Source organism: Tamandua tetradactyla, chromosome 8 (assembly GCF_023851605.1).
Source record: "Tamandua tetradactyla isolate mTamTet1 chromosome 8, mTamTet1.pri, whole genome shotgun sequence".
Taxonomy (NCBI): Eukaryota; Metazoa; Chordata; class Mammalia; order Pilosa; family Myrmecophagidae; genus Tamandua; species Tamandua tetradactyla.
The window spans coordinates 46,771,596-46,795,205 of record NC_135334.1 but is presented as its reverse complement, the minus strand read 5'-3'; the positions used below and the strand labels follow the sequence as shown (position 1 = coordinate 46,795,205).

The following is a 23,610-nucleotide window of genomic DNA, read 5'->3' as shown; positions in this document are numbered from 1 at the left end:
TGTGAACATAATAAGCTGTTAATTCCACATCTGCTTACTAGATTATGTACAAAGACAGTATAAGAAATTGTTAAACACTGTTTTCTAGAATAAATCTTTGAAATCCGTTTGTTTCCTTAAGCAACATGATGATAACTTATTATAGTTTAGTTGTGTTGCAGACATAAGCTACCTTAGCTACTGTTTCTATATAAAGATAGCTTCTTTGTTGACAAAGCACATGCTTTGAGAAGTAACAAAAGTAATAAAAGCATTTTTAGAAATCCTCCTTTTAATTCTGTTCCACAAGGCAATGGTGTTGTAATGGTAACTAATGTCATTGTATTCTACATTCCCTTTCTTTTGTATTTTGAATTATCTAACTAGGCATCACTTATTGATCATAGCTGAGCAAAGGAATATGTATTCATCTTAATAGACTCACTTGGGGTTCTTTTTTTTTTTTTTTTTATCTCTTTCAACATTTATACATCACTGATAACTACCATGTTGCCTCTGAATTAGGAAGAGCAGATGAAGAGGGAAGACTAGCTATGAGGCAGAGGTTTCTGGGAGGCGAGGGACAAGAGACAATGGAAATAAAAAAAAATAACCAAGGGAAATCAGTTATGTGACAGAGAAACACTGTTTTTTCAATAGTACACATCACCTCTAATGACAACAACAAAATGAGATAACCTTAATGATTCTTTGTATCTATTAACTTTTCAAATGAGACAGAAGTAAGTGTCAGGTCTATAGTAGCTCAAGTACCAGTAATTGTAACTGGTCCTTCTACACTATAAAAACAATGGAACATTAAATCCAACACAAAGAATGAAATATGAAACTCTCCTGGTGTACTAAGTGTTTAAGTGTGAAGCAGAAATTTCTTTAAACTGAGTTATATTCACTGAAGAAAGGGAAATGACAATGACGTCCTACAAACAAAAGACCACCTTATTATTGGTAACTAAACTCTTCACACAAATGCATGTGACAGGGATGACATAATGGCCGTTGACTCATGTTAAGATCAAAGCAGCCTGTTAGGAAGCTCCATTCAGAAAATGAACATCTTTTAACTGGAGCCTCCTGGGATCAACATGTAAAACTAACAACAATGAACTCTGAACTGTAAAGGAAAACAGTGACTAACCATGGGAGGAAAGCCTGGGATTGAGATGGTCTCACATTATGCTCTTACACACCAACCAATCTGATGATTTTTGACTTGTTTCAACTTGTAGCAATATATTCTAATTGGCCCGATATATATGTATATATATATATAGTTAGGGTGAACTGACTTCACATCACATAAATATACTTTAAAAATAAGATTTGGCTTGAACTAGTCTGTTTATCCACAATTTTTTTCCAATTAGAAACTGAGTTTGTCACATCTGGGGGCTTATCTTAAAGTTTTAGGGAAGGGGCACAATCCTGTAGAGCCTTGGAGGCAGTTGTCAGAAGTTTGGCTTTGACTTTGAGTGATACGGAACAGAGGAGTGACATGACCGGATTTGTGTTTTCAAAGACCACTCTGGACGCTGGGTATGAATAATTTGCAAAGGTAGAAACTACAGGAAGCCCAGTAAGGAGTGAGGAGGCTAGACAAATAATTCCGGGAAGAGATGATGGGGGTGTGGACCAGGGGAGATAAGAAATAGAGTTATTTTTTGAGGTAAGGCTGCCCATGAGAAGAACAGTTTTGTTTTGTTTTTGAGGGGGTAGAAGATCAGAAATAAGGAATTTGACTTTGGATATATCAAGGTTATTACACATCTAAGTTGAAGATGTCATGTAGGCAATTTGATATATGAGTCTGGAGTTTAGAAGAGAGATTGAGGCTAAAGATACAAATTTTAGAGTTGTCAGCATAAGGTATTTAAGGCTATGAAACTGGATGAGGTCACCTAGGGAGTGAGTGTAGACGATGTAAAGAGGACCTTCCAGGACTGCTTTCCGGGCATCCCATTGTTTAGAAGTCTGGTAGGTGAAGAAGAAACCAGCACAAGAGACTAAGAACCTAAGAGGGTGGTATCTTGAAAGTTAAGGGAAGAAAGCGTGTCAAGGAGGAAGGAGTGATGAATGTTGAAAGGCCACATAAGATGAGAGTAGCGAATTGACCACTGAAATTAACAATGTGGGTAGCACTGATGGCTTTGATAGTTGCTTCACTGGAATGCTGGAGTCAAAAACCTGACTGGATTGGGCTCAAAGTAGGATGTGAAGAGAGGAAATGGGAGTCAGGGTTTCTAGAGGACATTTTGAAGGAGTATTGCTGAAAAGAGAGCATAAAAATGAGAGATAGTAGAGGAGAATGTGAGGGGCATTATTATTTTAAGATGGGAGTTTGGTTTGTATGCTTATGAGAATAATTTAAAGGAAAAATGGCAGATGCATTTATAAATTATTGTCCTTATTTCATCCGTTTCTTAATATATATGGTTTAATACATTAGTTTTGCCTATATAGCAAATACTATTACTATTACTAAGCATTACTAGTGAAGCAATGAGAATCTTCAGCTGTTATCCTGACAAGAGCAGTAATTTTGAGTATAATATCTATAGGGCATGGTCTCCAGGACCTTTGCAACAGGAAGCTGTTAACTTTAACTTGGGGTCTTCTGGGTGGAAATACTTGCTGGATATGCTCCAAAAATCACAGGAAATTTTTGAATAAAGTATGGTTAGAGCCACATTGTGGAAAAATGGTATGGAAAGAAATAACCATTCGCTCAGTTCAGATACAACTGCTGGCATATCAAAATTTATTTGCAATAAGGTAACCCAACTTTCTGAGTTCCATAAAAATGAATTTAATTACCTGTTATAGCTACCTCAGCAGCTAAAGACCAATAATAATAATGATTATTATATGTGTGTGTGTGTGTGTGTGTGTGTGTGTGTATCCATTCACCTGGTAGTGAATAGTAGATTTCTACTGGAAACAGTACAACTGGAGGAATAGATCAAATTTAGAAGATCCTAATATTAGGATAGGATTGTACATTCTGGCCCATTTTAAACTTTTGTTCAATTAAAAATCCAGCTGCTGGTTGATAAATTTCCCTCCACGTTCATGACTGAATAGTTCAGGCTTCTATTGTCCCTCTGAATTTCCTAGTCCTGGAATTTATGCTAACCAGCTGTTTTATGTCAATTAAAGAGGCTGTGTGGAGCTTCCAGTCAATGGATCCATATTCTTTGCATAGCTAATTTTGGGGGTACAAGTCAGTAAAGGGGAGGGCATATTGATGGAACAGCTTTGCACACACAGATTTATCAGGGAGAGAAGCAGGGCACCTGGAACCTTTCGGACCCTTACTTTACTTCTAAAATTCAACAAAGGCCAATGTAGGCTCCCAAGACCACCCATAGGCAATGGTATATAAAAGGAAAGGTTTGCCTTCAAAACCCTTTGTTTCCTGGCTTGTCCTCACCCCCTCCTTCACCAGATTCTCATTTTTCTTACGCAACTCTCTTCTATAGAAGCAGAAAAGAGTCTGCTTCTGAAGTATAATTCATATTTGCCTTTCCCATTAGGATTGCATGCCTCACATTTATAAAGGTCTCCTTTTTGGTACCAATAACTGTTTTAAGTCCAATTCCACTTTTTTTCGGCTAAGTCAGTACTTCTCAAATTTTAATGTGCATATAAATCACCTTGGAATCTCGTTAAAAGGCACATTTGATTCGGTAGATCTGGGGGGGAGGGGTGGTGAGTTCCTGCATTCTAACAAGCTCCCATGCAATGCTGAATCTACTCGACCACAGACCACACATTGAATGGCAAGATGACACAAGACTAAAGCACAACAGATGAACTACTATGAACTAAAGTGGTTGGGATTTAGTGTAGGACTGCTTTTAGATATATTTTATGCATTAACCAAAAAAGAATGAAGTAGGAGTATTAGGTCTCAGTGCCAGAGTTCATGGAGGAAATTTTTGTCATAATGAGAGAGAGAGCCTATCGCTACTTCTCAAACAACATTACTGTCAAGCCACCAGATGTCTAGAGCACGACTTTAGTGTATAAAACCAGAAGTTCTCCTCTTTGAAGTCTGGTCTCAATAAGAGAGGGGCAGCTATGCTACATGGATAGAGGGGATAGATTTGAATCTAAGAATTACTGATTAAGAGACATTTAGAGACTAAGTCTTATGAAAAATTTTATGACTTTCTTCCCATTTTCTTTTGTGTGTGTATATTTTTAATGAACAGAGCTATATATATAAAACCTTTCTTAAATTTACCTCCCCACTCTCAGTATAGATTGCTTGCTTCTCCTATGTGTTTCCAAAGAACACTGGGCTTCCCTCATCAAAGCTCTGGTCAAAGTCTGTGGGTTGTCCTCTTCCTCCCCCGCCCCCCCCCCCCATTAGACTGCGAACTCTTTGAGGGAAGGACTGTGTCTGGTCACCATTGTTTCCACGGCCACTGGCACAGTATCTCACATATCAGGGATTAATAAATATTTGTTAAATGAATGGGAAAGTCTATGTTTTCCAGCTTTCTCAAATGGATGCCTTTAGTTTCCCAACTAAGGTTGAAGGAAACAATCCAAGAAAACAACCCATAAAAGCCTCATTGTGAGTTGCCGACTGAATGTCTGTGACTCTCCATCTCCTGGGCCTGTGGTCTCTGTGGGTGGCTGACGCCATATGATTAGTTCTGGCCAATGAATTGTGAGCTGGCTTAGAATTTATTTGCTAGTGCAAGACCCTCGAGAACTCTTTGTTTTCCTTCCGGCACAGCAATTGGCTGTAGTGGGGTCCTGAACCAAGTTGCTGATTCTGAAAACAGCCTTGGCCTTTGTTCCTGAGACCAAGTTTGTACCGTGAACCTGTTTCTAGGTGGACGATCCCTGTCATGTGCTGTGCTCATCCTTATTTCCAGTCTCTGTAGTCTAAGGCTTGCAGAATGGAAGCCACAGGACTGCTTTTGCCATCCCAAGCATTATGAGTGTGCTTCTGAGCCCTAGATCATCTGCCGTCTGGCTCACCAAAAGCCAGGGTCTTTTCTGTCTGCCTGAATCGCTGCTCCTGTTTCTTCCATGGGCAGGGTTCCTGAAGACACTGTATTGAATTTAATTTTGCTGAACACATAACAAGATCCTCACGAGTTATCTGATGCTGTATCCTGCTTGCCACGGCGATCTCCATTCCTATCCCTGGTCCTCAATCTTCCCGAAACCCCAATGCCTGCCCTGTTATACTCAGGGGATTTTGTTCCAGTTTCCTGCTTTTCTCATTCTGCCTGAATCACTGCAACTAAATAGGCCATGTGTATCTGCATCCAGAGACATGACAGATGGGATCTTGGGGATTAAGGTACCAAACAGAGAGCAAGGGGGCTTTTTAGAAAGATTAGTCTTCACCTAGAGGGGAGGGTAGAGAAAGATGCTGGGGAGCTGAAGTGAAAAGGGTCACTTGGTTCATAAGTATAAGTGACAGTCATTGGATTTCATTTGCTCTCTAAATCTGCTTGTTCTGTTTATTCCTGCGAATATCTGTAAAGGAAAAAACACTGGACTTAGAGTAAAAAAGCATGGGATTGAATGCCAGCTCTGCCACTTACTAGTTGTGTGACCTCATATCAGTTAATTTCTCTGAGCCTCTTTTTTCCAGGTGTAAAATGAGGCTAATAATGTGCCAATATGGCTTATAAAGAGGCTGATTGTGACCAACAGATGAAATGCTTAAGGAAGCATTCAGCCAACTGTAAATAGCATTATTAATGTCAGGTAGTGTTATGGTGATGAGGATGTTTGCAACAGATAGGCAGATGGTCTGGGCCAGTAAATAACAGGCTTAGCCCTAAAAAAAAATGAGTCAATGATATGATCTTTGTGTTTTTGTGTTTAAATAGAACCAGGAAATTGTCACATTATAGAAAAGAGTTGCTAAAGATGCTGTGTCCAGGGAAGACAAGCTGTGTCCAGGATGGTTTTCTAGGGCTGGATTTGGGTACAGTTGAAGTAAGACTCAATGTGAAGGACAGTTTAGGAGCATGAAGTCTTGGGAAATCATGGAGCATCACTAGAGAGGGCAGGCTGGAATGGGCCATCTCCTGGTAGGACATTCAGTTAACTGTGCTGCTTGCTAAAGGACATGAACCTCACCAATCAGGGAAATTAAACTAATTGTCCCCCTCCTGATTTCCATTCAAGATGGGCAGATGTACAAGGGTATAAGCTACAGATGGCACTGTTGCCGTATGATGGAGTCATTGTTTGTATATTTTGTTGCTGGTAGTCTTGAGGCCTCTGGAGGATTTCCTTTCTCTTACATTAACTCCCAACGCAAGCCATTTGCCAAACATAGCTTTGCTTTCTCGCCTTTCCAGCAAAGTTCCCACACATGTTGAAGCTTCTCTGGCTGCCCAGTAGCCAGGCATCAGCAGTTGGCAAGGATCCCCAGAATGGAGCCTGGACCACCCAGCTAGCTAGAGGAGTGATGTGGAATGTGGGATCATGCTATGGAGAGCAGAAGGACCACACCGGCACATGTGACATCCCATCTGTGGGCATGGGATCTTTGGGGCCATTGGAAAATTCAAGCAGTCTTCATAAGTTCTCAGAAGAGGCCCTAGGGGTGACCACTTATCACAAGGTATTCCTACCTAGTGACTTTTTCCTATACAAATCATTCACAGCTCCCACATTTTCAGGCTTAGAACAAACAGAACGAGGCAGAGAAACTCTGAGCAAGGCAGGTAGGAAATTCACAGAAAACACAGGGGGAAAGTAGGAAAGGTGGGAAAAAGTACAGTTATTAAGATGAGGTCCTTTTATCAAGAGGTAGTGAACAAGAGGGCAGTTTTGCTGAATAAGGCCAGAATAACCCTTAAAATGAGTAAGTCTCCAGAAGTATAGGGACAGATTTATTAAACTGAAAACTTCTCTTGGTTGTCTGAGATCAGAGAAAGTTAAGTATAGGATGATCATAGAAATAGACAAGTTTAGATATCAAAGGCACAAAATAGCTGAGAAAGACAGGAGAAAAGCTAATTTAAAGGAGATTTCAGCAATATCTTAGAATATCAAAGCAGTGAGGGGAAGATATATTTTTTAAATTGGTGATGAGAAGTTTTTAGCCAAGAAAATAATTTTAAGTTGACAATGGAAGAGTCACAGAGGGAGAGAAGATTATTTCTTCAAAGTACATGGGCCTTGGATATACAACCTCGACTTCAGTACCTCCTGGTTTTCCGATCTTATAAAAGTTGCTTAACCTCTCTGGGCCTCAGTTTCCATCTATATGAACAGGTTATCATAGTAATGCCAGACCACAGAGATATCATGAGACTTGTGACAGATTGTGTGAAGGAAAGCTCTTTGTAATCTGCAAAGTTTCAAATAAATGTTAGGTATTCTTATCAAAGAATGTCTCTAATTTCCCACACTGCACTTTCTATACCTTCCACATAGAGACTTGCTTGCATGTTGTTAAAAGCTGAGTAGGTTGGTGGTAGGAAATAATTTTAAGACCTGTTTTGGCTTCTTATGGATTACAGAGAAAATTCCCAACTGTTTCATATGGCAGCTATGTCTACCCAGTCTGCACCTAAGGATAATTTTTGGCCACACTCAATCACTCATGTTACAGAACTTCCATAAATAGTTCTCTGAATCATTCTTGCATTTTCATGACCCAGTGGACTTTGTACATATCATTCCAGAGGCGTGGGCGGCCTTTCCTCTGCTTCCTCCTTCTGCTTGCCTCTTGTTCAGCTCTGATGCCACTTCAGGAAGCTTTGGGCTAGGTCAGACTGGGCACATCTTTCTCCATGGCCCCACAATGCTCTGGCCAAGATGCTGATACAGTCTCTGATAACAATCACCATGAAAACAAAGGACAAATGAACCCCAACTAACATTTATTGGGGCTTACAATGTACCAGACACTATGAGAAGCATTTCACATAAATGATCTCATTGAATCCTCAACAAAATCTTTTCTAAGGTAATGCTGTTGTAATTCCAATTTCACAGAAGAGGAAGCTGATACGGAGAGGTTGGGGACTGGCCCCTGTTACGATGCTAGCTGGTCATTAGCTGGTTTCCAAAACAGTGCCAACTCCAAGGGCCTTGCTCTTACTCACCACCTGGCAGTGGGCTGCTATGATCTATTCATTTAATGGTCTCCTCCTTCCTCGTTAGACTAAGACCTTCTAAAGAGGAAGAAGCACACTTTACTCAGCAGTCAACATGCAACCCCTCAGTGAATGTTTGCCAGATGAAAAGTAGGTTCGTGTTTTGAGTAAAAGCATGGGGTAGGCCATGAAACAACCCTGAAACATCGATATCCTCTGTCAATTGAAGTCATATGCACCACCCAAGAGAGACAACAGCGACGTTTGACTTGGATCCTTGGTGCTCATTTCATCTGGCTCTCAGCCCCTTCGTAACACCACCAAGAGCCTCAGCTTCTAATGTGGTGAAATGATACATATGTGATGGACACACCCAACCTTCCCTTTCTGCAGTGTGGTTCACACAGTCGTGAGCATACAAACAAGGCAGGAAGCTGTAAGTCTTCCTCTAGGCTTTATGTAACCATGTCTGCAGAGCTTCAGTTTAATGGTGATCAAAGTATTTCTTTTGGCATCTGTGTGTTCAGAACATATGGTTGAAAGTGAACAGGATATACAAGGATACCTTTAAATTTACGTCTGGTAGAGGGAAAAAGGAGAGAAGGGATTCTGCAGAAGCAGGCAAGGTATGACGTGACATAGGGCTGAGGTTGCCTGAGGGTGGCTGTGTATTCATTTGGCAGTCAGGCTAATAAGTAAATAAAACATCTCATCAAATCTCCACCAAATCTCCAATTCATATCACAGTCACTGGCACAGAGTAAGTGCTTCATAAATGTTTTGTGAATGGATAAATAAATGAACGGACAATTTTGTAGGAAGATGTCTTTCTGCCCTCTAGAGCTAGAAGTCTGGATCTGGAACTTTTGTGGGATAAAATGAGAAGATGTTCTCTTTAGGCAGCAGCTGGGGTCCATGTGTTCTTCCAGTCAGTACACATTTAAGGGACACCTAGGCCTCTGCGTGTTCTGGCCAAGCTGGCAATGCCCAGGATTAAGCTGATGGGGCTTTGATGACTGAACGGGCTACAGTCAAAGTGACTTCTGAAGAAACAATCCTGTGAATAAGCTTCACACTTTCTCGTTGATTCATTCACTCCCTCATAGAGTGCGATTACTACTTGGCACTGTGCCATGCACTTGGTATATATTATTCTTTAGTTCTCGAAACAACTCTACAAGATATATTCTTTAGTTGTCCTGATTTTATAGATGAGGAAGCTGAGGCTCAGAGGAGTTAAGTAAGTTTTCAAGGCCACACAGTAAGTTGCTGAGCTTTGATTTCCACTTAAGCCTCTCCGACTCCAAAGCCTCCTGTTGTTCTCTTTTGTCTCTGACCTTAAGGATCTCAAAATGTAGCAGGCGATAACCTGGCAAATAAATACTCACTTGGACCTGAGGAGGTGGGATCTAGAAAGGAATTTTTCCAGAGGAGATGATTCCTGAGCCTTGGAAAAGAGCTGGGTGTCCATCACATGCAGGAACAGGAGACAAAGCTGAGGGAGCATGGTCTATTCTTATTCATTGTTCTTCGTTTTGTATGAATGGACTTGCCATAAAAAAGGGCCCAATAATCTGAAGCTTTCCGAAGCTCTGTGTCTCACAGGACCAAATTTAGGGATAACTAAAAATGTTGAATCAAGTATTTCAGGAAATTACCTTTTAAGTGATATTCATCTTATTTGTTCTGTAATATTCCCCCGAGAGAGGATAGACAGTGATCAAAGGATTTTTATAATGTAATAATTCAGCATTTGTCTTCCAAGGACAATATCCAGGTGTCTAATTCTCTGCCTTCTAAGAGGGATTCTTTACCTATGTGGGAGACCAAATTTTCTTCAATTTTAAAAACAGGTAACATTTAAGGAAAACAGATATTTCTCTGAGAACAAACTCTATCTATGGTTACCTAGATAATTTAGTCTTCCAGTTGTTGGGCATAGGTCAAGGATGGTATGAGGGAAGACTCCCAGTGGGCTAACCTGTACCCTCACACCTCTCCTCCCATTCTCTCCCCTGACCCTGTTCTCTCTCTGTGGGCTGGAAATTCCCATTAGTCATTCACCAGCCTAAAGCTCTGACTTTCTGACCATGTTCAATAGAGCCCTAAAAGTTTGATGTGGGGACTTTGAGGAATGAAAGGAGGTTTCAGAAGCTTGAAAATGAGCTTAATGATCCTATCCAGAGACCCTATTCCTTGTCAAGTAGAGCATGGTATGCTTTATTTATTTTGAGATACTGGGAGACCACAAAATGTTATTTTTGGAAAAAGTGCTCTGCTACTCATTTTATTTATTTTTTCACAAACTGTCTCTCAAATTCTACAGAGGGATAAGTGTCCCCAAATCATCAACATATTTCTGAAGAAAAAGATAGACAAGTTAAGGTGAATTACCCTACAAATTATGTGAAGCCTTATAAAGCCATTGTAATTTTTCACCCCTAAAAAATCATGCTTGGATTTTATTTGGAATTGCATTGAATTTATCATGTTTAAAATATTGACTCTTTCCATTCACGTACATGGTTTTTCACTTAATATTTTCAGCTCATCTTTTTTTTTTAAACTTTTTTTTATTGTGTAGTATAACATATATACAAAGCAAAGAAAGAAAAAAGCAATAGTTTTCAAAGCACTCTACAACAAGTAGTTACAAGACAAATCCCAGAGCTTGTCATGGGCTACCATATGATCCTCTCAAGTTTTTCCTTCTAGCTGCTCCAGAATATAGGAAGCTAGAGGGCTTAAATATTTTTTTTATCATCACAATCGACTTTTCTTCTTCTTTTTTTTTTGGTGAAAAATAACATATATACAAAAAGGCAATAAATTTCAAAGCACAGCACCACAATTAGTTGTAGAATGTATTTCAGAGTTTGACGTGGGTTACAATTCCACAATTTTAGATTTTTACATCTAGCTGCTCCAAAATACTGGAGACTATAAGAATTATCAAATTAATGATTCAGGATTCATATTCATTTGTTACACCCTTTTTTCTCTGAATAAACTCCACCATCACCTTTGATCTTCCCATCTCTCTCTTTAGGGATGTTTGGACTATGGCTAGTCTAAATTTTTCATATTGGGGGTGTCTGTCACAAAGCCATTGTAATTTTAAAATGTGATTTGGATTTGGGAGAGATGGATAGATCAGAGGAACAGAATAAACAGAATAAAGAGTCCAGATAGACGAACAAGTATAGGGAAATTTGTTATGTGAGAGTAAGGACATTATAAATCAGTGGGGAAAGAATGAAATATTTAATAAATGACACTGTGATAACTGTTCATCCAAATCGGAAAAAGAACTCTGCATCATGACGTACTCCGACATAGCATTATAGCTGAATTTCCATAATACTTCTGGCAAAACAGCTCAAAACTCAAGCCCCATAGATGGTGGAGATCATTAGTCTTTACTGAGAATTCCACAGTGGCTCAGAGTCCACTTAGAATTAGCCAAGTAGGCAGGAACCTTCTGGGGCAATTATTACAGCAACAAGAGTGCTAGTCAAATCTGGGAACCCAAGGATATTGCTATATACTACATCCAAAGGCAATGGAATGCCCATGTAACGGTGAATGGAGACAGACGTTCACACCTCCCCTTTCTGAACTACTAGAGAGTGCCTTGCCTCAAGAGACAGTAGACATAGAGTTTTAGAGTTTGCTCAGAAGTCATCCATATCTGGGTTTGAATTCTGAATCTGTCTCTTGTTTCTTGTATGACCTGGGAACAAGAATAGCATCTACATTTTCTGGGATTACTTTGAGGGTTAAACAAGGTAATTTCATGTACAGAACATAGCATAGCACCTGGTACATATAAGAGCTCAACAAATGGGTGCAATTATTATTTTCATTTTCTCCCATATGTTTTGCAATGTTTCTTCTCTCTTTCTCCAAATTTCATTTATAATTATTGAACATCTACTGCATATAAGACCTTGGAAGAAGTAATTTTGCAAATTCATCTCATCGAATCTCAAGAAGGACCTGTGAAATAAGTTTTGTTATCCCTATTTAAGTTATATGTGTCTGAGTTCTCTCTCCAACGAGACTATTAACTAGAGTTTTCCTAACTATGCTAAAGAGAAACGGGTTAATGAGATTTGAGAAGTTATTCTACTAAAAAAAAAGAAAGAAACAACAACTCCATGGTTAAATAAGTTTGGGGGATCCTGGGTAAAACAAATTAACCAAGTTTCTTTACCGCAGGTCATCTCAAGGTCATTGATATGTTAAAGTATGTTGATAATTTCCAAAGGGGAATTCTTTAACAATTTGATCATCAAAATAGTTCTTAAGATGGGCAATGGTGGCTCAGTAGCACAGTTCTCACCTGCTGTGCCAGAGACCTGGGTTCGATTTCCGGTGCCTGCCCATGCGAAAAAAAAATGTCCTTAGAGCTTTCCTCAGAATATAGACTGGGAATGTGTGCATTTATGCTTTTTTGAGTGCTCATAGTACACAGTATACTTTTGGCACAGGCAAAGTATTTTAACAAGTTCTAGGTGTGTGATTTACGCTAAGATGGAAAGATGCTCTTTACCTGAAAGTGAGCTCATAGTCTTAAATTTCATCAAATTAAGAATGGCCAAGAGCAAGTTCTGGTGAGGATGTGGATCAACCAGAACACTCAAATGCTGTTGGTGGGAAAGCAAAAGGAGCAGCCGCTTTGGAAGACAATTTAGTAGTTTCTTACAACTTAAACATACGTATCCCATATGACACAGCAATCCCACTTCTAGGTACTCACCCAGCTGAAATAAAAATTTATGCTCACACAAATACCAAAGTGGAAACAATCCAAATGTGTCCTCATCTGGTGAATGGATAAACAAACTGTGGTACATACATTCAACATAATACTACTCAGCACTAAAAAGGAATGGATTACTATATGAACTACAACATGGATGAATCTTAAATGTACTATGTAAAGTAAAAAAAGCCAGAAGAAAAAGGCTACATACTATCTGATTCCATTTATACAACAACACTACAAGGATAGTAAACAGACCAGTAGTTACCAGGCCTGAGGGTAGGAGACATAGTTGGCTACAAAGGGGCACAAGGTGATGAAATTGTCCTATCAATAAGTCGTAGTCATTGGGACACTGCCAAGCACTTGTCAAAACTTACAGAACTGCATGTGAAAAAGGGTAAATTCTATAGTATGTAAATTATCTTAATTTTTTTAAATGGGGAAAAGCCCCCTCAAAATTGTCTACTGAGCTCATTTTACTTTAAAAATTTAAAAAGGTGATACATGTTTTTAAAAGATATTTTTTTAAAAAGAATGACAAGGAATATACCACCCCAGCCTCCCAAGATGGCTGCTGTTCATGCATAATTCATCCAAATTCCTTTACCTGGTGCTACTCAGCTTCACCTTGTATGCAAGCTGACTTCCAAACCTTACCTGTATGCCAGAAAATTTTATCTGCTACCACTCTCACAACACCTAATATGTACTACCTTATACTGTAGTTCTTTCTCCATGTCTCATCTTGTCTAGATTGTAATTTCCAGGCAATAAAGAACCAGCACTGCTTATATCCACCACAATGCCCATTAAATTTCCTGGCAGGGGTTCTAGAAAAAAATGTTTAACATCTCAATTATTCTAAACTTAGACTACAGCTTCAAGTCTATAGGAGTCCTGCAAAGACTGTGAGCAACGTGAAGGCAGGGATTGTGTGTGCCTAGTCTTACACTGGGTTTGACTCCTGTGAAGCTCAAGAACCGTTTTTCTGAATAAATATTGAGCAAATGGACTCCAGAGGATGATTATGATTCTGGTTAGACGGTGCATGGAAGGAGAAACTCAGTGTTGGGGGCAAAGCTGCAGTCTGGTGAGAGAACTCACTGGAGAGGAGCAGAGTATACCCTGGGCCAGGTGAATAAAATTCTCCCTCTTGAAAACCTGGTGGCAGAGAGTACATGCACAGCCCTCTAAGTTGCATTGGCTAGGTTCCATTTCTTATCTTGAGTTTTTTTTTATAGAGCTCTTGGAAGGGAGATACTTGACTTGGATTCAGTGAGAATGACTAACAGGGAATGGGCTGCAACATGGTAGGTTTCCAATTGTGTTTTTTAGACTTGAAACTGTTCCCAGAAGTGAAGATGATGAAGGCTCCATTTGTTAAGCATGAAAATAAAAACACTTTACAAAGGATTTTAAGACAAATATTTTTCTATCTAATTATTCCTGTCATCCCTACTGTTAGCTAATCCCTGAATTTTAATCTCTTTTGGGAAAGGGAGATGCTTCTTTCAACTTTTTTAAAAAACTAGACTAAATAGGAGCATTGAATATACTCTACTTGATGCATTTATAAGGTTTTAATTGTTACAATTATGATTAAATAGTTCGACACCTCAAACATCCTAGTACTTTAGGTGGCCTGAGGAGAATGGGTCCCATAAGGATATGTAATTACATAATGATCACATGCAAAGCCAGGGTTTTATACTCTTTGTAGCTGATGAATAAATATACTAGATTTGGAAAACACAGAAACTGACGCCAATCTCCCTTTACTTCCAGTCCTTCTAAAACTGCACAGGTAGCCAGCTAGGGTAGTTGGTCAAATGTATGGGTGCACTTTCTCCTGTTTTAAAACTTTGCTAAAAACTTTTATTTTTAATTAAACCATTTGATAAAAGTGATTCCATCAGCTTGTTATAAATCTTATTTAACATGATAAGGCTTTGTGGAGGTCGAAAAGTAATAAGAAAAGTCCTGAAACTAAAAATTCTGCCTAGAATTCCTTATATCCAAATTATTTTTGACATCTTATTGAACATTCATAATATTTTAGGCATGATGAGAAATTTTAAGACATATTCTAAGGGAAAATAGGTTAATATTGGAATTTTAATCATGAGCTACTGTTCATCAGTGCTGGACTAAGATTACGCACTATGAATTTGACATCATAAATTTATCTGGTTGGCATGCCAGGGTGTCAAAGTCATTAATTTGGTCACTTAGGGACAGTTAGTTTTTCCCTGGTCACCAATTATTGTAACCAAATGGTTTTCAATATTTTGCCCTAGGTCACAAGAGGCACTATATAGGAATATCTGGGAGGTTTTGTTTTAAAAGATTAAAAGAGTCCTACTTCTTTTTAGATTGATATGAACTATCCTTAAAGGCAGAGGGACAGGAAGTAAGGACAAGTTCATATCAACACAGGATAATATGGAAAGCTACCTAGGGAAATGGGATTAGAATTTAACTTCCAAAGAAAGAAAATATTTTGCATAACCATCACAAGGAGAAAAGGCTAGAATATTAGAATTCGTGCTAGCTTATAAAGAGGCTTCTGTGCTAGTCTATAAGAAGTCAATCACGGCAATAGTGAAAAAGGTCAAGAAAAATAGGCTTACCATTGTGAGTGACAAACAGAAGTGACAAACAGAACTAGAATGGAAGAAATCTAATTGAAACCAAGCATAACTAATTCAGATTTTAAAATTTGAAATGGAATATCTGAAAGGTAGCATGTGTTCTAGGCATGCCCATTATTTTCTCACAATATCTTCTTCTGGAACAATCTGCTCTGCCTAAGTCAATCAAATTCTCTTTCTTGAACATATGAATTCTATGGAAGATTGGGAACTCGAGTCCATCAGATCTTGGTCACTTGAGTTGCAAAGTCACATGGAGTAAGAACTAGCATTATGGTAACCCAAAGTCTTGGGCAGGCTGAAGTTACTGGGAAGAAGAAATTGAGAACCATGCAGAGGAAACCTCAGAGAAAAGAGTGAAATGAGCATGCAGAAAGGTGAGACAATGAGATCTCAGAAGAAAAGAAATGCAGAGACTGAGAAGATGGCTGCTGCTATCTTTCCACATTCTTGCATCTCAATATCTTCCCCAAACTGGATTCTCTAAGATGCCAATGTGTCCATCCAGAGAACCTCCTTTTATTAAAGCATGGTTGAGAAGGTTTCTGTTTCTTGAAATCAAATCCCATCTCACACATATAGTTGACAGAAGACCCAACAGATTTGGGGTCAGATCTGGGTTCAACCATGTAATCTTGGGCCAGTTATGTAATTTTTCTGGGCCGAAATGTCAACATCTGTCAACAGAGGATTGTAATATATACTTGCCAATGTGGCTATAAGGATTAAATGAGTAAAAGTCCTAAAAGTGAGCCTGGCATACAAAGGATCCTCAAAAGAAAATGGAATACATGAATAAAATAATGAATGGGTATCATAACTTTTTTACTTTACCACAATCATATCTTCTAACTAAATGAAATCCTGAGCTCCTTCTTGGAAAGCCTGCAAATCAATTCCATAGTAAAGTAGGTAGGTGACAAACAGAAAATTCTTTCAGTCTAATGGGTAGTTTAAGCCCATCAGAATGACATACACAACTAGACAAACTCAAAAAAGCCAGGGTAAAAATAACCCCATCTACATTATAGGGCCATAGAAAAAGTATAATATGTCCAAGGTTTTAAGTGAGGATAGAATAACATTTTGCTTTAACCCTGGCGGGCTTTATTTCCTCTCACAATTCGGAGTGATTGATCATTCATTCATCTCAAACTGTTTTAGCACTAGTCTGTGCTAGAGGTAGAGTGGTAAAGAACACAAAATAACCATCCCTGCTTCATAACCCCTGGGGCTGGTCTGGTCACTGCCACCGTGACAGCTGCAGGAGAGGGTTGAGAAAGTACTAAGTATAGAAGGCAAGATTTCAGAAGCCCAGGACAAGATGATAACTTGGGATGGGAAATGTTCTTGGATTTAGCATTATCTACTTCCTATTTGATCATTGATTAGGGAACTAGATCTCAAGATTCAAGAATATGTTGAAACACATAACTATTTATGATTACAGATTTCACCAAGAAGTTCCATCGTAAAAATAACCCTGCAATCAAGATGTCAGAATACAAATCTACCAAAGTTAACAGGTCCCAAATAATTTTTTACTGACCTAAATGTCCCAGGAATTGCAGTGTATTCAAATGTCCAGTTACGCTGCGGCTAATTTAAAGGTAAAACACCTTTTGTGGTATTTCCAAATGCCAGGGGTTTTTCTCCCAATAGTCTCTATTCCCTGTTGAGAGGACTACAATCCTAGACTTGGAGCACCATCTTAGATAAGTGAAAGCCAAGCAGATAATTTTGAACTTGATCCATCCTGGAAATTAGATCTGACTTGGAGAACACCGGCCAGGCTGTTCCTGTCCTGTACTTGGGAGCCAAGGCATCTGGGCTCTTGCCAGGGCTTGCTTCTGCCCAGTCACCAGATGCATTCTGGGATGTTTCTGCCCACAAGCAAACCTTGGCTTGTTTTTCTTCAGGGCAACTAATGCCTCAGGAAAAAAAAAACTCAGGCTTCATAGTCTCCTGGCTGCCTTTAAACCTGCACAGCTAAATGACACACTCACAATAAAACGAGAATAAATGCTTGTGTCCCCTTTCAAAATTGGCCAGTGGCTACAAGATCCTTAGCTAAACTTGTCCAAAAGTCCAGTTGTTCTCTTTTGCTCTCTTTCTCTCTTGGGCACTTGCATGCATTTTAAGACCAAGACACTCACACGTGGTTGTAAGGCAGCTACAACTTTACTTGATAGCTGCTTACTGATTTAGCCTTGTTGGTGAAGTATGTAGCTGCAACTGTCTGGTGAGCAGGGAAAACCAATAAATACTTTTAAGAGGGCTCCCATAAGGGACCAAAAAAACCTCCATAGATTGATATTAGAACTTCTGGGTTTTAAGGCTGACCCCAGTAATCTAGTGCAGGGTGATTCACACAGGACATGCAAAGAGGAGGAGACCAAAAAGACACCAAAGGTCAGAACCTACAGCTTTCTGGATGTTTTCTCCCAGAGGAAGTAATATTCAAAGGCAGTTTATCTGGAGAGCCTGGATGTATGTTATCATCTAGGGGTTCTCAGTGGCATTAAAAGCCTTGTTCACTTGCTTATTTCAAGGTTTCCAAACTTAACCCTCGATAGTTTAGCTCCCAATCTGACAGTAACAAAATATTACAATATACAGCTTGAGGAAAGTGTGAAACAGATCATCAAACGCAGGTTAAATGAGGCAGGTGGGGCTGAGAAAATATTTATGTATTATATTAACTTGACAGAGAGCATGTTGAAAATCTGTGTTCTAATATAATAATTAGAGTAGTACTGCAATATTCTGGAATCTAATGATTTATTTGTGAAACTATGAAACAGAGCCAAATAATATTAGGAGTTTAATAAATAAATATGTACTTAATGTAGAAATGAAGGGACCTGAAGCAACATATTCCAGACTGGATTCTATGGAAGTCGAAGGTCTTTGCACCACTGATGCTGCCTATAGGGAAAAAGAAAAGGAGGGTGTGGCTAGAAAATAATGAATTAGATCTTTTTTAAAGCAGGACTTAGCAGCACCTATGTTATGTTAGTGTACATTATGAATCTTCACTGTTCTTATATTTATTTGATTAAAGCACCATTTTTTGTGTGAACAACATAACTAGATTTTGCACAATTTAGTTTGGGATACTTTCTGTTGACCACATCTAAGAAATGCTGGTCTAAGAAAAAATGCAAAATGGATACACAAATATGTTTAAATCTTGAATAAACTCAATGCTTTAATTTGGTCATTCAATCCCTTAGAACGTTCCCCATCCAAAACAATGTACTAGAGACATAAACCCTATCCTAAGGAATTCACACAGAAAACCAAGATTGCTCCTACCACTGGGCATTTGCACTTGTGGTTCTCTCTGCCTGGAATCTCTTTCTCATAACTCACTTCCCTCCTCCACCTGGGTCTCTCCATCCCAGGTCACATCTCCATTAATGTTACTAAGATAGGGAAGTCTACCCTCATATACTAGCCCAAACAGCACCCTCATTGCTTTTTCTTCATCTTGCTTATTCATAAAGCACTACAAATGATTTTACCTGTGTTTAATTATTAGTTTACTATTTGTCTATCCTACTGGAAGATAAACCCCATGAAAGACACTGTTATTTTTTTCCATAATATTTTGAAATTTAATATTAATTCTTCAAATACATCACAAATGTGTTCTTTCACTAACGCAGGATCTATGCTCCTGATTCTATTAAATGTAAGTTAACATTAAATAATAACATTAAATATATTACCTCAATTTGAAAAACCGAAATTTTGAATAACTGCTACAATTCTTAAAAATGTAGTGAATAATATTATAAGAAAACTTCACTACTATCAAAGACTTTGTAACATATATATGTTATAAAATACATATCAGATTTATGTATTTTGGCTTTTTAAAAAACTTTTTATTGTATAATATAACATATATACAAAGCAAAGAAAGGAAAAGGCAACAGTTTCCAAAGCACTTTTCATAAATTATTACAGGATAGAATAGATCCCAGAGTTTGTCATGGGCTACCATATGATCTTCTCAGATTTTTCCTTCAAGCTGCCCCAGAATATAGAAAGCTAGAAGGCATAAATATTTTTTATCATCACAATCAACTTTTTTTTTCTTTTTTCTGAAAAATAACATATATACAAAAAGGCAATAAATTTCAAAGCACAGCACAACAATTAGTTGGAGAACAGACTTGAGTTTGACATGAGTTATAATTCCACAATTTTAGGTTTTTACTTCTAGCTGCTCTAAGATACTGGAGACTAAAAGAGATTTCAATTTAATGATTCAGCAATCATATTCATTTGTTAAATCCTATCTTCTCTGTATAACCATCACCTTTGATCTTTCTAGCCCTCTCTTTAGGGGTGTTTGGGCTATGGCCATTCTAACTTTTTCATGTTGGAAGGGTCTGTCAATAATATGGGGTAGGGAGATGGAACTATCTGATGTTCTGGAGATGCTGGGCCTTCCAGGTTTCAGGACTGACTTGACAGGGACCCATCTGGAGGTTATAGGTTTCTGGAAAGTTACACTATTGCATGGAACCTTTGTAGAATCTTATATATTGCCTAGGTGTTCTTTAAGATTAACTGGGATGGTCCTGGTTGGGGTTTGGCAGGTTATGATAGGTAGCAATGTTTAACTAAAGCTTGCATAAGAGCAACCTCCAGAGTAGCCTCTCAACTCTATTTGATCTCTCTGCCACTGAAACTTTATTAGTTATACTTCTTTCTCCCCTTTTGGTCAGAATGGAATTGTTGATCTCATGGTGCCATGGCCGGATTTATCCCTGGGAGTCATCTCCCATGCCACCAGGGAGACTTTCTCCCCTGGTACATGGCTATTTTGTGCAACTTTATATTTATATTTGTGCACTTAGAACAGTACCTGGTATTTACTAAATGCACAATAAATATTTGTCAAATGAATGAATGCATAAAAACAATTCCATAAGAGTGCAACAGAGAGGATATAAATAAAGGAACTTGAGGAATTTAGGTCGAGGTTGCTAAGAAAGGCTTTGTTGAGGAGATAGTATTGAAAATGGGAAGGTTTTTGGCTGGGGGAGTATGGGATAAATAGTATAGGATAAGGAAAAGTCTTAAGTGAATATGGTTCAGAAATAGAAAAGCATGAGACAGATAGGGAAAAGAAGTATTTCAACCCTCATTATTATCAGTCTACCCACCACATTTGGGCAGGAGAAATTGCAAAGCAACACTGATTGTGAAACTGGGTATAGCAGTTAGGTTCAGGTGTCAACTTAGTCAGGTGATGGTGCCCAGTTGTTCTGTTGCTGTAGATATAAATCATCAGCATGTGAATTTCATCTATGGCTGACTACATCTGTGGTCAGCAAAGGGGAGTATTTTCTGCAATGAGCGAGGTTTAAAAGGAGGACTCAGAAGAGAGGAGCTCAGAGGCAGCACAGACCCAGATGTTTGGAGATGCAGAAGGGAACCACTCTGAGGAAAGCCATTTGAACCCAGAAGCCAGGGGAGAAGCCCAGCAGATGTCACTGTGTCCCTTCCCAAATTAGGAAATTTGGAACTAAATATTTCCCCTTTTAAAAAGTTATTCCATTTCTGGTATATTGCATTCTGGCAGCCTTAGAAAACTAAAACACCAGGGTTCCACCTGGATATCTAAATCTAGCTAGTTCCATTCTAATCTATTCATTCATACATTCATACATTCACTCTTGCTCTTATCTGCCAAGTATACTTCAAGGTGGTGATGATTACAGCAGTGAGTAAAACATAAAAACATCCCTGCATTCATGGATTGGGAAAGAATATGATACACATAATAGTTAAATTATAGGCTATATAAGAAGGTAGTATATACTATGGAAAAAATAGGGTAATGAAGATGAGTAGGGTTGAGGGATAGATTGCATTTTCTAAATTTTTTTTTGAAGTGAAATCTGCATAGAGAAGAGTGTACATATTAATATCCCACTCTCTGAATTTTCACACACTGGACCCACCCTATGTAACCAGCACCTAGATTGAAAAAAACAGAAAATTACTAGCACCCTAGAAGCTCACCTCATGCTATTCCAAGAACTACCCTCCCCAAGGGGAACCATTATCCTGACTTCAAACAGCAGAGTTCAATTCCATTTTTTGTCTTTTTTTTTTGGCATGGGCAGGCTCCGGGAATCAAACCCGGGCCTCTGGCATGGCAGGCGAGAATTTTGCCACTGAGCCGGCATTGCCCACCCTGGAGTACAGTTTTGACTATTTTTTTTCACTTTTTTAATAAATGGAATTATACATTGTAAATTCTTTTGTATCAAGCTGTTTTCCTTCAATATTATGTTTATGAGATTCATCTGTATTGTTGTATTTAGTTGCAGAGCCGTTATTCATTCTGATTGCCGTATGGTACAGTGTGTGAATGTACCATACTTCATTTATCTTTTCAACTGCTGATGGGCCTTTGTGTGTTTCCTAGTTGTTGACTATCGTGCACGTCACTGTTAGGAACATTCGGGTACCTAACTTCTGGAGAAGGCATGCGTTTTTAAATAGGCTGGTCTGGGAAGAGTTCACTGAGAAGGTGATCCCTGAGCAAAGATGTGAAGGAGCTGAGGAAGTGACCCCCAGTTACCCGGGGGAAGAGCTGTGGCAACATTTATGAGGGCAAAGGTGGGCCTGAAGTGTGAGAAACAGCAGGAAAGTCAGAGTAGCTGGAGTGAGTGACAAGGGGTGGGCATGGGTTAGAAGAGTCGCACATTTTCTGAAATGTCCATCAACTCTATCCTCTCTCCTTTCCATTTCCATTACCTGCCTTGGTCTGGGTCCTACTCTTTTCCCACACGGACTACTGCATTCACCTCCTAACTTGACTCTAGAGGTCACACTGAGGTCAGCATGACCTTTCTCAAACCCGTCTCCGACCATGTCACTGATGTGGCTCCTGTCTGTATAAAGTCTAAAACCCTTAGCCTAAAAGTCACAGTCCCTCACCACCTGCTCCCATCCTCCCTTTCTAATCTTAGGTCAGGCTTGCTTCTCTGTGAACCCTTTTCTCCATATTCCTCCTTTACCCAGTGTTGAAGAGCAGACTCAAGCCCTGGTGAACACTATACTGATTACAAGATAACCCTTAGTATTCCATGGTCCAAGTACAGCCTTCAGCTTATGGCTGGGTCCTCTGGGGAACACATAAAAGACACCATTGTTTTTATTTCTTAGATCAGCTAACTTACTACCATGTTTTCATATCAACCCCGGGAGGGAAGGAACAACAAACTAATACTAATGTCATTTTACAAATAGAAACAGAAGAGGTCAGACACTCTAGAAAATGGGTTTGGGTTCTAACAACAAAACATGCTTCCTCTCACAGAATCAGCACAATGAGTAGAGATCTCAGACAAGGAGGTACAAAGGAGAAGGTTCGACCTCTCTGTCCAGGAACAAGAAAGTACTTGAAAAGAAGGAGCAATATAAAGAAGCCTTATAAAAATCCTCAAGTGGAAATGAGAGGAAAACTTTGCCATCTGGGCTATGGAGAAAGACTACAGGGGCTGCCAAATGTACTTTAATGGTCATTGGTAGGAAGCCTGGTTTCCCCATATAAAGGGAAAGGATTCTAAAACTTATGCTGCACACAGATGGAAAAGTAATTTGCATTTAATATAAAAATTTTCCCATCAGAATCGGTGAGAAATCCTGATAAATTTCCTCTGGTTAAAAACAATTTCAACAAAATGGACAACAGTGTATCTGGTTGAGCAGTTGAACGAACAAAAATATTTTGGGGGCAATTATTGAGCACAAATCACTGTCCTAGGCGATAACAGTGCCTCCAAGGTAACAGAGTGTTTTCTTTCTAGGAACACCTAGAAAAAAGGAGTAGAAGGACACAGAAAATATCTCAAATGGGAAAAGAACTGAGAGAAGACCTCCCAGAGAGGCTCTCAAGGAAAGGATTCTCTAAGTGGTTTTAATAACTCTTGTATCCCTCGATTATGGACTTAAAATAAGTATGCTGAGGTAAGCAACCATATCAGTCAAGTGAATGCAGGGCCAGAGACTGGGGACCAGGGGGCAAAGGCAGGTGCAGAGTCTGTGGAGCCAGAGGGAAATCCTGGAA

The 23,610-nt window shown here is 39.0% G+C and overlaps 1 protein-coding gene and 1 long non-coding RNA gene across 7 annotated transcripts in view; one reads left to right on the top strand and one right to left on the bottom strand.

The window, feature by feature from the left end:
• MAML2 (mastermind like transcriptional coactivator 2) overlaps window positions 1-23,610 on the bottom strand; it is a 341,806-nt gene that overhangs the window by 38,044 nt on the left and 280,152 nt on the right. The window lies entirely within an intron of this gene.
• The window catches only part of LOC143644332 (uncharacterized), a 58,876-nt gene that overhangs the window by 3,558 nt on the left and 31,708 nt on the right, over window positions 1-23,610 (top strand). For all 6 annotated transcript variants that reach the window (XR_013156628.1, XR_013156626.1, XR_013156627.1 and 3 more), the window contains one exon: window positions 23,351-23,510. This is a non-coding gene — a long non-coding RNA (uncharacterized LOC143644332). The remainder of the gene's footprint in view (window positions 1-23,350; window positions 23,511-23,610) is intronic.